Below are 14167 nucleotides of genomic sequence, written 5' to 3' on the forward strand. Positions count from 1 at the left end.
GTGCACAAAAGGACTTTGCGAACACATTCCCCATAGAGGAATAACTGCCTTAATCTAGAGACAGGAGAGAAGCCCTAGTCCCTACTTCACATGACCTGTCAGATCTACATGTCCCCAACTGGATGGCATTCCCCTGCACAAGGAGTTGGGGTGGGGGGATGGGAGGGGAGGGTGTTTAGAGTGCATGTGAGAGGGCAGAGAGGGTAAAAGGGAAGGAAGGAGGGAGGGGAGATTGGGGGGGGAGGGAGGGAGGGACGGAGGGAGGGAGAGGGAACTGGGATCGATATGTGAAATAATAAATTAAATTAAAAAAATGCTTTGACTCCAAAATTTAAGTTCAAAGACAAGTTACTGGGGAAAAGGATTTCTATTTTTGTTTCCACAGAAAATGAAAAGATGTGGATTCCTTCCAGACTAATGTGGTTTGATCAAGCCAGACCGCCTGAAACAGAGTACCAGGTTATCCTACATTCAAAACAGCTGGACAAAGCAGCCTTACAGACTACAGCCAGGATTTCTGAATCTTCTTCGAATCCCCCATGACAGCGCCCCTTACCAGCAGGAAGTAGTTTGGAAAGAACAACGCCTAAATTCCCAAATATTGTGTATAAATGTTTGTTTTCATTTAATTGGACTTTGTTATATAAAATAAATTAAAAAAAAATAAAAAAGTAAATTCTTCCAGAATTTCAAGAATTGTAACTAATCTAGTTGTCCATCAATGATGAATGAATAATGAAATGTTGGTACATGCACATACACTTTTACACACACACACACACACACACAAACACGTGAATATTATTCAGTTATAAGAAAAAAATGAAGCTTAAAAATTTCAAGAAATAGGTATACTTAGAATGCGCAATATTAAGCAATGCTTTACACTTGCAGAAAGAAAAGCACACGCATCCTCCTTATATGTAGAATTTAACCAATAATATTTGGATATTTGTAAGTAATATACATGTCTATCAAGTATGACTTAGGAAAGAGACCAAGAAAGGCTAAGTATAAGGGGACAAGGAAGGGCTGAATGTGGGTAATGGACATGAGTTATCAAAGAGGATACAAAGCTAATTGTTTTCTAATTCTGATTCTGTCCTGGATTTTTTGGTGAATAAATGTAGAAAATATATTAGATATTGAAAGTGCAATATTCAATGTGATGTTCCATGGCTTCCATTCCCAGTAGCTATTTTAACTATATAGAAGTTAATTGACCTATATAAATTTGGGGTTTGGTTAATTTTGCTCTGTGATGTTTTAGTTATTTATAAGATATATATATTTCTTAAATAGACCAACATGAAAAGGGAATGTAAGGATTTGTGTGGAATTGCAAGAAGCCAGATCTGCAAAGGGTGAACAGCTTGTGGGCTCCAAACCTATCACACAATTATCAGTCTATTTCCCATTCTACACAAGTGTCACCCAATGGGCCCAGGTAAGATGGAAGCTGTTCTTTCAAACTTGCACCAACACCTTCACAAGCACCAAAATGGAAGTCAGTCAGACATGGCAAGGAAGCAATCAGTCCCTATAAATGAAAACAGGCAAGAAAGGATGAATAGGAAAGTGGAAAACAGCCAAAGTTAGAGAAGGGGTGGGGGCTCTAGTGGAAAGGAGAGAAGCATTACATGTCCTGCTAAATTAACAAAGAAAGTAACTCCTAAAAATAAAGGCAGAGGAGAGAAACTGTGCCATGACTAGAGAGGGAAAATTCATGGTGCTTACCAAAGGGAGAATCAGAGAACCTCCATTGCTTTTTACAGCTCAGTTTTATGCATTTATGACTTTCTCCTTTCTGCAAGCTAGAACAAGAAATCTTGAAAGCAGCTTATGAATATAGAAGAATGTGGTCTTTCTGGAAAAGCCACAGGGAAGGGACTAAGTGTGCCTAATATTTATGTAAATTTTTATCACATAATATGGAACTCCAGAAATAATGGCGAGAAGACTGGTACCAATCCCTTGAATTGCTAATGCTTTTGATTGGCAGGGTACACGGGTGATTTAGCAGCCCTTCATAGCTTTCCTGCTCTTTCAGTAATATAGGTGCCACTGTTAGATCAGTTTTGATGGAAATAGAGAACAGAAACCCCAAATGACTGTTAACTTAGTGATGTCTGTGAGAAACACACTGCTTAAGAGGCAACAGAAAGTGGGTGGAATTACTGGTTCACACTGAAGCCTAAATGTGCCAATATAAGAAGGATGTATAAAAGAGATGCACTTCTTAGATATAGTCTTTACTTTTTAAAAAATCTTTTCTGGCATCAAGGAATTAAGAGAAAGGTATGTAAAAGTAGAAAATGTTCCTCTTCCACACATAGATTTGTGAAAAATGACTTTTTGAAACAATAAATTGAATTCTGTACTAGGGTGTGGACGGCTGAACATAAACAAGCAGGGTGCGTTTATTTCCCTCTTTTATTTTCCTATCATTAACTTTTTCTCTCACCCTCACACAAGTATTAACTCTTTTGTTTATTGTTCTCAGTATACTTTTCTGTGCATATAGCAGGTTTGCATCTGCTCTAATAATGCTCCAAATTTCAATATTTATATTTATATTGTCTCTTTGTTTCTTGCATAATTATTTGCATCATACTTCTCAATTTTATTATGATTTTCTATTCTTCACAAATGGCCTATATCTTCTCCTACCATAACTTATATTTAAAATTTAAAGTCTCCTGTGAATCATATGCATATGGCAAACACTTCTACTTCATAATCATCTGTTTTTACAAAGAAGCAGAACAGAGATTAGTAAAGCACGGTATATAAGAATCTGGGAAACAATAGGCTGATGGATGTTTATTCCGGGAGAAATCACTTAGACCAGAAACAGATGACCACCACAGGTTCCCAGCTCAAGGATGCTTCTAGATGCTCTTTGTCTCCAACAAGGAAATAAGAGAATGAGCTGGTTTCCAGGATCCCAGACCTAGTCCCCCCAGGTCATGCCCATACCTGTTCCCATGCCCCAATGTACATGGTCAATGCAACAGGTGCAGAGGAGTGGGCGGATATCTCACTACAGACTAGTAGATTCTAATGTCCTCAGTAGATGGGGGTTCTGTTCAGATTTGTTCCTGCCTCAGTCAACTCATTTCCTATCACTGAAAGTAACTGGAGATTGACAAGTAGAAAGACACTCTTAGGTGTGAATATTAACAATTGATTAACCAGTCCTATTTGATTCTTAAGTAGACTTGGGTTTTTTTTTTTTTTTTTTTGTACAAATAAATGTGATCTAATGTAAATCCCTTAAAATATTTTATTAATTAAATTTGTTCCTTGACAATTTCATATATATTACATTCTAACATATTATGTATATATATATATATATGTATGTATGTATATTGCATTCTAATATATTTTGTTTTCTAATTCATTTCTCCTCTACCTTGTCTTATGTTTCTCCCATCCCCTTTGCTATTATCAGACCCTTGCCCAGATTTACATCTTTTGGTTTAACCAGAACCATCTATGTGACCACTGAATTGGAACTCCCATTAGAACCTGGTGAGGTCATTATTGGTGATGATTCCTACTCTCCTTGAATCTATTAGAAGCATATAGTCCAGCAGTGGTGGAAAGAAGCCCCTGAGCATCTCCACCCATGACTGTTGACAGGGTCATTCTTGTGCAGCCCCAAAGTATCTGTAAGTTTGTATTGAAATGGCTGTGTCTTGCCGGTGAAGTTGCATTTCCCAGTCCTTCTTTCTGTCTTCTGGCTCTTATATTTTTTCCACCCTTTCTTCTGCAATGACCCCTGATCCTTAGAAGAAATGCTATAAATATCTTGTTTAGGAAGGAGCACTGATCTGTCACTTATTCTTTGCACCCTGTGGAGGCTTGTGTCTCTGAATTCACCATAACTTATTGAAAAAAAAGCACATTTTTAATGGTACATTGTATATTTATACTAATGCAATGTTCATGTTTTAAATACAAAAAGGTTATAAAAATGCAGAAGACTCTTGTCAGATGATTCAACTTCTAGCATTTCATAGCTGGTGAAACGAATGACTTGTTCATATACCAGGAAACACTTCAGTTCCTCTCTGTAACTCCTCTTACACATCCTGAACAGTCAAAGTAGATTTACACTTAAGAAGGCCACATGCACTTCCCTGGGAAACACAGTCCTGCTTGATTCCGTTTTGCCAGAAGACTTGACAGCCAGCTATACAGTACCCAGCGCATTTTGATTTCCCTTTCATGACTCAGGAATTGAAAGGCATGACCAGGAATGGGAGATGTCTTTTTTAGTCATTACAAACAGGGACAGTTGAATTTGGTTTCATTTAAAGTTAATTGCACATTTTGACTGATTTTGGTTTTGGCAAAATCCAAAGCATATTTTGAAAATCGCTTTTCCCATTAAATGCTAAAACCCTTTATTTTTAAAAGGAAATGTAATCCATATGTTTGAAATTTGTTTACATTAAAATTATAAAATGTATGTATTTTTTATTCATGTCCCAGAAGCTTTCTGTACCATTTTGTAAATTTCTTTTCTAAAAAAATCAAGAAGTGCTACATTGCCAAAAACTAATGGGAACAAATCCATAACTATTAGAAATATTAATTTATGATTCCTTATGTTCTGACTCAGTAAAATATATATCTGGTTTTTAATCATCTTGTGGAGAAACTGATAATCTTTCTTTTAAAAAAAATCCCATACTTGTAGTGAATCCATTCATGTCATGAAGGAAGGGTTTCTTTAACTTACATTTATTAAGTTATTTTACCAAAGTCGATTTTGAAAAATCCTAATTCAGGAAATGAACTAAAAAACTAGAAGCTTCGAATTTAAGGTTTTGTGATGTTTATTTAAAATATATGTAGAGTCAACAAGCTCTACTTTTGTAGTTTTCACACAGTCAGAAGTCTCCCATGGGGCCAGGAGTTAACTCTCAGCTGTTAATGGTATGCACTGTTCTCTCAGAGGACTTGCTTTTCAGCACCCAAACAGTGACTCACAACTGCCTGTAACCCCAACTCCATGTCTGAACACCAAGGGCACCCACATGCAGATACACACATGCATACATAATCACAAAATACTACAAATAAGGACTTTTTTAAAAAAAGAATATCTCCCATCTGAAATTAAGAAAATGAGAGGAGACAAGACAGTCCAGGTGTTCCATTAAAATGAGGCTGATCTTTGTCTTTGCTTTTAAATAAAAATAGAACAACTTTATCTAGGAAAGACTGGATAGTAAATATTTTAGGCCTTGCAAGACATATAAATTATAATAATTTAGTTTTGTCATTGAAGTGCAAAAGTAGGCATACACAATACATAAATGAATAGGTGTGGTTGTGTATCAATTAAACTTTATCAATGCTATAAGAGCTATTTTAACAGAATATATTATATAATATACATATAATACATAGGCTTAGAGCTATATTAACAAAATATGTATTATATATGTATATATATAATTATGTTTAATGTGTACCTGAGATTGGATTTTTTGTTGTTGGTTTGCTTTAGATAGGGTCTCACAATGTATCCCTGGCTGTCCTAGAACTCACTATGCTGACCACTCTGGCCTCAAACTCACAGAGATCCACCTGATTCTGCCTTGAAGGTGTGTGCCACCACACTTGGGTTGTACCTCAGATTGTATCTGAGCAAGCTGACTTAGATGCTGAAAGACAAAAGTCAAATTTGCATTTCTTCTCTTTGAATTCTTCAGAATTATGTTGAGGCTTAAGGCATTAACTTAGAAAGAGATGAAACTTTGCCCTTTGCACTCACAATTAAGTGGCAAAAATACTAGGGAAGTTTAAGCTTCCTGAAGCTGGCATATCACACATACACATTCATTGGCATGAGTTTAAAAATATTTAAAAACTTACATTTTAAATTTCTACTTTAAGGAGTTGTTTCTATGTATTTAGTATCTGACCAATTAGAATAAAACTGATTACTTGCAAATTCTACTTTCTACAGTTTAGTATGATGTGTTTCACTATGGGCAATTTTCATTTATTTGAGATTCTGTGGCTGCTGTGTATTGATGTCATTGATCATTCCTAAAATTTACCCAACTTCATCTCTTCAAAATGACTCATCTACAGGTCTTTGTCTTTGGCAGTATAACTCAATTAAACATATATTAAATGTATCACTTTCTTATTTCTCACTTGTTACCTTCTCATTCATGGACTTTTCTTTTTATGCTTTGTTTCAAATAGTTTCTCTGAGCTGATTTGCAACCTTCTGCTAATCTTACTATTTTCAGTGGTTTATAACAATTATGTATTATGGCTTTTGACTGTATGAGTCACTTAGTGGTTCTATTGACAATGTCTACACTTGCTCATGCATCTTCAGTGAGCTTCCTGGACAGTAGAAATAGAAGTTTCAACTGAGTTGACTGCTATATATCGTCCTATCTCTACATGCATCAAGCAGGTCATCTCTGGCATTTTGTCTTGATAGAGTCAAGGACACATGAGCAAACAACAGAACAAGTAGAAATGAACAAACAAGTTGTTCTCAATGGATGCTATCCTTTGAAGTAAGCTGTTTGGAAAAGATGCTAATACCAAGCAGTTTCTATGTATTGCTAGTGGTTTTGTTTTTTTTTTTTGAAATAGTATGCTAATTTCCTCCTCTTGACTCCTTTTGACCAGTGACTGAGCCAAGAAAGTAGAATGGATGGAGATCTCATACCTAGAGGAAAAGTTTGCTTTTCTTCTATCATTATTTATATTCAATAATAATCTTTAATAATTATAAGGAAATGAGCCTAATTCAAAATGTATTTATTTAATGTGTTAATTTCGGTTCATAGCCTAGGTAAGTGAACAAGAATGAAACCAATGAGCATTTCCATATTAAATTAAGACAGTGTACATAGAGTCTAGGAAGAGGTAATAAGTGAGTTCCGAAATATACGAGTAATGCCTCTCACAGTTTATAAATGGAAAACTGGATTCTCACTCACCTTCCTAAATGTTCTTTTAATGAGAAGTGATGTGAATATGAAGACTATTCGGTGAAATTCTCAATATCTTATTCTAGCTGCCCACTTTAGCTGAGAATTATTGGCAGTTGATGGCTGTTAGGGCACAGAGAAACAGTTCCCCTTAAATGGAAGTTCACTTTCAGGTCATCTACACTCACATGGATAGATAGTTTTATATGCATGGAAGCACTGACTAGACTCAATGCATCGGAAATGAAAGAGAATGAAGAGCATGTGGTCAGGAGGGGAATATGGAGAGTCTGCAAGAAATCGGAGAGGAGGCAACAGAAAATGGATATGATCAAAATATGTTGTATACTTAATTGAAATGTTTAAAGCTGATCAAATAAATGAAAAGTACAAAAGCAAAAACTATCAAAAGGCTTTATATAAGAATTATGTGTGAGATCAGTATGAGAACCTATGATCTTGCATTCAAAAGGAAAAATAATATAATAAGATGGATAGTGGAACACATGTGATACAGGAAATGGGGCAGGGGCAATACTTAGAGCCAAAATTTAAGATGGAGAAGAGTGATGTGAAAGACAGTAGTCTGGGTATGACATGATGGTTGCACACAAGAACTCAAAGCACACAAAACCTGCAAAAGATCAAGCTGGTTGGAACTTCCAGCATAGAGGGGGATCCTAGGACCCCATTCCCAACTGAAGATCTATTGGCAGTTGATGGCTGCTGTGAGAGGGAGAATCACCTTTCTTTAGGAGTTGGCTCCTGATTTAGGAATAAATAAGTACGATGTGGTTGTCCTGTGAAGTGAGAAAAGATCAGCACTCGAGAATGCAAAACTATTCATTCTCTTATTTACCCTTATTTTTCTCATTGTCTGTCCAAAATCTGCTCTTTGCATGCTGGCCTTTGTGTGAGAAGAGATTCAGGAAGACAGCCTAGCCAGAAGCAAAGCCCAAAAAATGCCAGGTTCTTAAGAAAAATGCATTAACTGGCAAAGTGTATTTGATGACTAGTCCATTTTATGGCTAGCCCTTGCTATTCCCCGAGAGATTAAGAAAGTTGTTGATATTGTTGGTGGTGGTGGTATTTGATAGAAGCCCACAGTTGAAGGACTGGAAATCTATTAGAGACATTTTGTATTTCTGAGAGACTCTAAGCTCTCAGTAAGACTTTGTTTAAAGAGTTTAAAGAGACTAAACTTTAAAGTATGGAAAACTTGAAGACTGCGGAACTTATAAAGCAGTACTATATTTCATTTTGTAATATTGATATTAGCATATCATCTAGGAGAAAATGAAAAAGTAAGGGATGTAGTTGGATTGTGTTCGGATCATGCATTAAGTTGACCAGAGATCAAATGGGCTGGCCAGGTTTCTGGCAAGATAATACATGCTAGAATCATTTAGGAAGATGGATTTCTCTATTTTCACAATTTATATTACTTTATGCTACTTTTATAATTTAAAACAATTTTAAATTTTTCCTATATTTTTATCATATTCTTCCTTTCCACCAAGTCCATCCAGATACCTTCCCATCTTTACCCATTCAAATTTAGGCTATTTCTCAAAAAAAAAAAAAAAAAAAAAAAAACACTAAAAAGACAAAAATGTCTACTATAAAAAGAAAATTCTGCCAAACAAGAAAAAATACACCCCTCAAAACCCCATTGAAGTGTAATGAAATGAAAACACACACACACACACACACACACACACACACACACACATACACACACACACACCCCTGTAAAGTTCAATTATATGCTGAGCAACTACAGAACCTGGAGTGATTGGTATATCCAGTGTATGAGAAAACTGATTTTTGCCTTTCACAGCAGGTATAGGTGGAAGGGATAGTTATGTTGCTAAATTTTATCCTGGTGGCTAAGTTTTCTTTATTCACTCATTCATTCATTTTTCAACATATTTAACAAAATAATATATAAAACAAACTGAACAATACAAAACAACAAGAGGAAAAGAATCCAGGGGAAGAGGGACTATAGATTTAGAAAATTCTTTAGGCAAGATTGTAGTATATTTTCTTAACTAATGATTGTTGTGGGAGGCCAAAAGCCATTGTAGGTGTTGCTGTCTACTGGGCTGGTGACATAGGATACTACAAGAAAGCAGGCTGAGGAGGCAGGAAGGAGCAAACCAGCAAACAGCACACACACCTCTATGGTCACTGAATCAGCTCCTGGCTTCAGGTTCCTCTGAGTGCCAGTGCAGAATTCCCTGAGCAAAGTACTATGCTGTGGAACTGTAATCTAAAATGAACTCTTCCCTCCACATTTTATATAACAATGGTTGTCTGTCCCAGCAATAGAAACTGATACACACAAGTTGGTCTTCCAGTGGCAACTCTATCTTTACTAATTTCATGTGTGCTTCTTGTGTTTGTTTGTGATGAAACCAGTAATATTATAATGCAGTAAAGAGGCCCACATCAGAGGATTTTAATCAGCTTTTAAAGATAAGAAACATCGGGAAATACTCAAAGGATATATTGTAGGGCAGTTGTGTACGTTTAAAGCTACCTGTAGGCATTGACTCCAACTTTATGACATTCACTACAAGAAGACATGCTCTTCCAAACACCAAATCAGAGAAGGATTAATCTAATCAGTGCTGTATTTATTATGGCTTGAAATCACCATTTCCCTGGGATATTTCTGGTTTCTTTTAGTAAGGTGATATCTTGAGCTCTCCTGAAGCCTGTAAGTGGATTATGTCACAAAGTGGGATGTAACAAACAGTGGGAGGGGACCAGGATGTAAAAGGCTGAGGCTGGTACTGCTGTCCACATACATCTCACCATGTAGCATCTCATACCTCCACCCAGAAACCATTCCCTCAACCTGTGCCCCTTTCAAATACACAACGACACACTTGCCCTTTCCACCCCCACAACCTGTCCCATGAAATAAAGCATCAGGAGCAAGTTGATCTTCTGCATGGGTGACAACAGTGCAGATCATTCATCATCAGTCTATAAGTAGACCAGTTGTCAGGCTTCCAGACCTGTACAAACCAAGTGCCCTCTCTTAAAGACCATCTACCCACCCTTTCTCCAAGGAGCCCCCCACAGACCACAAGAAAGTCATCGCTCACATATGTTTGCTTTTATTTGCAGTACCACAAGAGGGTTCTGTGGAACTGACTATGTCCATGACTGGACATGATTCAGTGGCAAGACCTCTGAGGAGTTGAGAGGTCTTGACCATGCTGAGCCTCTGAGTTTTCCAGGTCCCCTGTAGGGACTCTGGTGCTCGTTGAGACCCCTTCTTGACCAAGATCATTCACGCACAGCTCCACGTTTTGTTGATTGTAGTGCTCAGGAGAGGGCATTGCCCCATCTCTCACAATGGTTCTCAGACTCCTCTCAGTGATTCTTCTTCTTAGCCTCCTACGCCGACGGAGTATTCTTCGCCTCTTAATAGTCTTTTGAACCTGAAAGGACAGCACGGTGATGGTAAGCATGTGAAGGGGACATTATGAGGAAAAGGTCCATGGCAGCCCAGAGAAAGACAAGAGTCGCAGGGAAGGGCAACTAACTGCTCAACTAAGAAGAAAGAGTACTTTGCTCTAGTCCTCTCACCTTTCCATAATTTGCTGAAGTCGGCTGACCTGCAGCTGTGTCACATGCACAGGGACAGGCTTGACAAGAAGTCTCGGCATTCATTTGCTGGTGTTCTGAGGTTGAGGGGTCTAAGTCAGTACTAGGCTCTACTGCCTCCTCACTAACCTCCATAAGGGAGCCTACCTGAGGTCTGACCCACAGCTCTCTGCACCCAACTGATCTAGGCTCTCAAACAATGGAGGACCACGCCCTTGAACCCTGATTGGTCAGCACAGCCTCACCTGCCATTATGATCCTTGCCAGCACCACAAAGCACTGCCTCTGACCCCTCTGGGCAGTGGACACTGGGTTGAGGAGTGGGCTTCCAGAGGAACCAAGATGTACCTGAGTCATCAGAATGTACCCTATTGTTGCCTCTGGGAGAGGGGTACTATGATTGTAAAGGACGAGAGTCTATCAGGAGACAGGAGGCTCTTGGTGAGATTCTTCAAGAGCTACTTACCAAACTACTTTTCTCTCCTGTATTCAATGATCATTTTAGAGGAAGACATAGCAGGAAGCCTCCTTCTCCAAGCTCTTCCCCTCGTCACCCCTACTTAATGGACCATTCTGGTTTGTCTTCCTCTTTATCCCTTAAGGAACATGCTATTATTGTTCTGAAAATATTCCCAAAAGTGACTTGATCATATGTGACTCGTTGGCAAGTGAATCACCTACAAACAAACAAATCCAGATCTTTATGAATAAGCACTCTCCAACCTGTGAAATTTTTCATGAGAGTAGACTGATTAGAACATGTTTTCGTTTATTGTTGTAAAATTTCATAGAAGCATGTGATGCATTTTTATTAAACCTCTCCCCGAATTCATTGTATCCCGAGCCTACTTAGTTCAAAATTTTTAGAGCATATTTCTGGCAGCCCTTTTCATATCAACAAAGTTTGAGATAAATTGGAAACTCTTGTAGACTACTGTATGTCTGCTTGCATTCAGCAGTTGCACACTGGCCTCACTGTTTTCAGCATTTTAAAGGGGTTTTTTTTTATATTCTTGTGTGTGTGTGTGTGTGTGTGTGTGTGTGTGTGTGAGAGAGAGAGAGAGAGAGAGAGAGAGAGAGAGAGAGAGAGAGAGAGAGAGAGCTTGTATGGTATTCCTGGGACACATTTTCTTCCTAGTAACATGTCTATTCTGATACTTTTGAATTATATCTTTTTTTCTTCCTCCTTTTTTATTTTTTTATATTTATTTTTCTTATTTTACATATAGATCCTAGTTCTTTCTCACTCCGTCCCTCCCTCCCTCCCTCTCTCCCACCCTTCCATGGCCCCCAACCTCCCTCCCCTCCCAGCCACTCCCACTCCACATGTAGGTTGATGCCTTCCAGGAGGGGTTATTTATATCTGTCAATATAAATAACATAGACCTTCCCTCCTGCCTCTAGGTTAAGGGAGTATCCCTCCATGGGAAATATGCTCCCAAAATCCTTTTGTGTACCAGGGATACATCCTGGTTCCACTGTCTGAGGTCCCTTAGACTGCCCAGGCCTTCTAACTGAGACCCATGTTCAGGGAGTCTGAATCAGTCCCATGCTGGATTCCCAGCTATCAGTCTGGGGACCCATTAGCTCCTCTTTTTCAGGTCAGCTGTCTCTATGGGTTTGAATTATATCTTATTCATACTTGTGTTTTTGTGAAATATATGTTGCTGCTGCTTTAATACACTTGTTGGCCTGAAATACAATTCATCATGATAATTGCTCACTTTACCCCCTGTTTTCTCTGCTCTTTACTTCTAATTTTTGGGGGTGTGTGGTATGTCAAAACAGGATTTCTCTTTAGATTTTGGAACCTGTCCTGGGACCTGCATGTGGACCAGGCTGGCCTCCAACTAAGTGTTTTATTTGTCTCAATATCCTGAGTGTTGAAGCTAAAGGCATGTACCATCACTGCCTAGCTGCTCTTTAGTTCTAATGGGGTAACAATATCCCTTTAGAATGTACATAGCAGTTTCATAATCCAAGCCCTTCCTGTTTTCAGGGACACCTATATTTGCAGGGCATGTCAGTGCCACAAATGTGATATTGTGATCGTCCTTATTTATGTCCTCTTGGGAACTTCTGCATAGAGACAATCACAGGAAAATGAATCCCAAGGCTTTGGTACTTCAACTGTCTCCCTTTAGGGTACTGTACCACAACACAGATTTATTTCTCACAAAGAAGAGACTAGAACTGCAGTTAGAGTGCCATGATAGTTAAGTTTGGATGATGATATTTTCCTGGTTATGTCTTTATGTGGTCATTTGTTCAGGATAATCAAAGACACAGAGAGGGATTTTTTACTTTGTTAAAAAAAATCAGTCTACTTTGATCTTATTTCCCCATGCCCCGTCCCTTCTCATATCTATTCCAGCTCCCTACCCACACAAATTCATAGTCATTCTCCAGAGAGATTTTATATGAGGTGAAGTGAAGTGCTGTATCTGCCTGCTGTCAAGGAGGCAGAATGTGCCAGAAGACAGGTTAGGTTGTAGTCCACTATCTCCCTTCATTTTTCTTGATTTCCGCTAATCCTAAGTGGAAAACAAGATAGCTCAGCAGGTAAAGACTCTTGCCACCAAGTCAGAGGACCTGAAAACTGTGCCTGGGTCACACTTGGTGGAAAGAAAGAATGAACTCCCAAAGTTTTCCTCTGACCTCCATACATGTGCCATGGCATGCAAGTGTACACATGCATCAACACACAATGTATCATAACTCATTTTGCAAAGTCAGAAAACTTGTATAAAAAGATATGATCACTGCAGTAATTACTTCTCAAATGCTATTCCCTCGACTCAAGTGTCACTCATGGCAAGCTCTGGGTGATCATAGATGGCAAGAATATTACGTGGTTGTGTCAGATTTGCTGATTAACCAGTATTCCTCAATCACACACTCCTTAAAATGTTCTAGAAATTCTGATGACCAATCATTTGAAAAGAGATCCTTCTGGGACCTGTTAGAAAATTCTGGCTTAATCAAGAATCAACATTCTTACTTTTTCCATAGCAATGAAGAGAAGAAAGAATTGAAAAGGCCATTTTTATGTGGTGGCGCATGCCTCTGATCTCAATACTTAGGGTGTGTTTTTATGGGGGATCAGGGAGTTCAGCTCCACCTACATGCCAAAACAGATGCCAGCCCTGAAACCCTGTGACCATAAATTAGTTACCAGAGAATAATATTAAAATAATATGTGTTTATGTCCATAGTGAAATGTCTGCTTTCTGGTTATATGGATTAATGACTTTTTCTAGACTACTACAAGAAGAAACCAACCACCAATCCGGCATGGGTGGAGGATGAGGGCCTGAGTTCCCCAGCTTAGCTGAGAATTATTGGCAGTTGATGGCTGCTGAGGCACAGAGAAACAGTTCTCCTAAAACAGAAGTTCTCTTTCAGGTCATCTATACTTCCGTGGATAGATAGTTTTATAGGCATGGAAGCATGGACTAGACTCAATGCATTGGAAATGAAAGAGAATAAAGAGCATGTGGTCAGGAGGGGAATTTGGAGAGTCTGCAAGAAATTGGGCAACAATGGATATGATCAGAATATAT

The sequence above is a fragment of the Phodopus roborovskii genome, unplaced genomic scaffold (genome assembly GCF_943737965.1).
Source record: "Phodopus roborovskii unplaced genomic scaffold, PHOROB, whole genome shotgun sequence".
Classification (NCBI taxonomy): domain Eukaryota; kingdom Metazoa; phylum Chordata; class Mammalia; order Rodentia; family Cricetidae; genus Phodopus; species Phodopus roborovskii.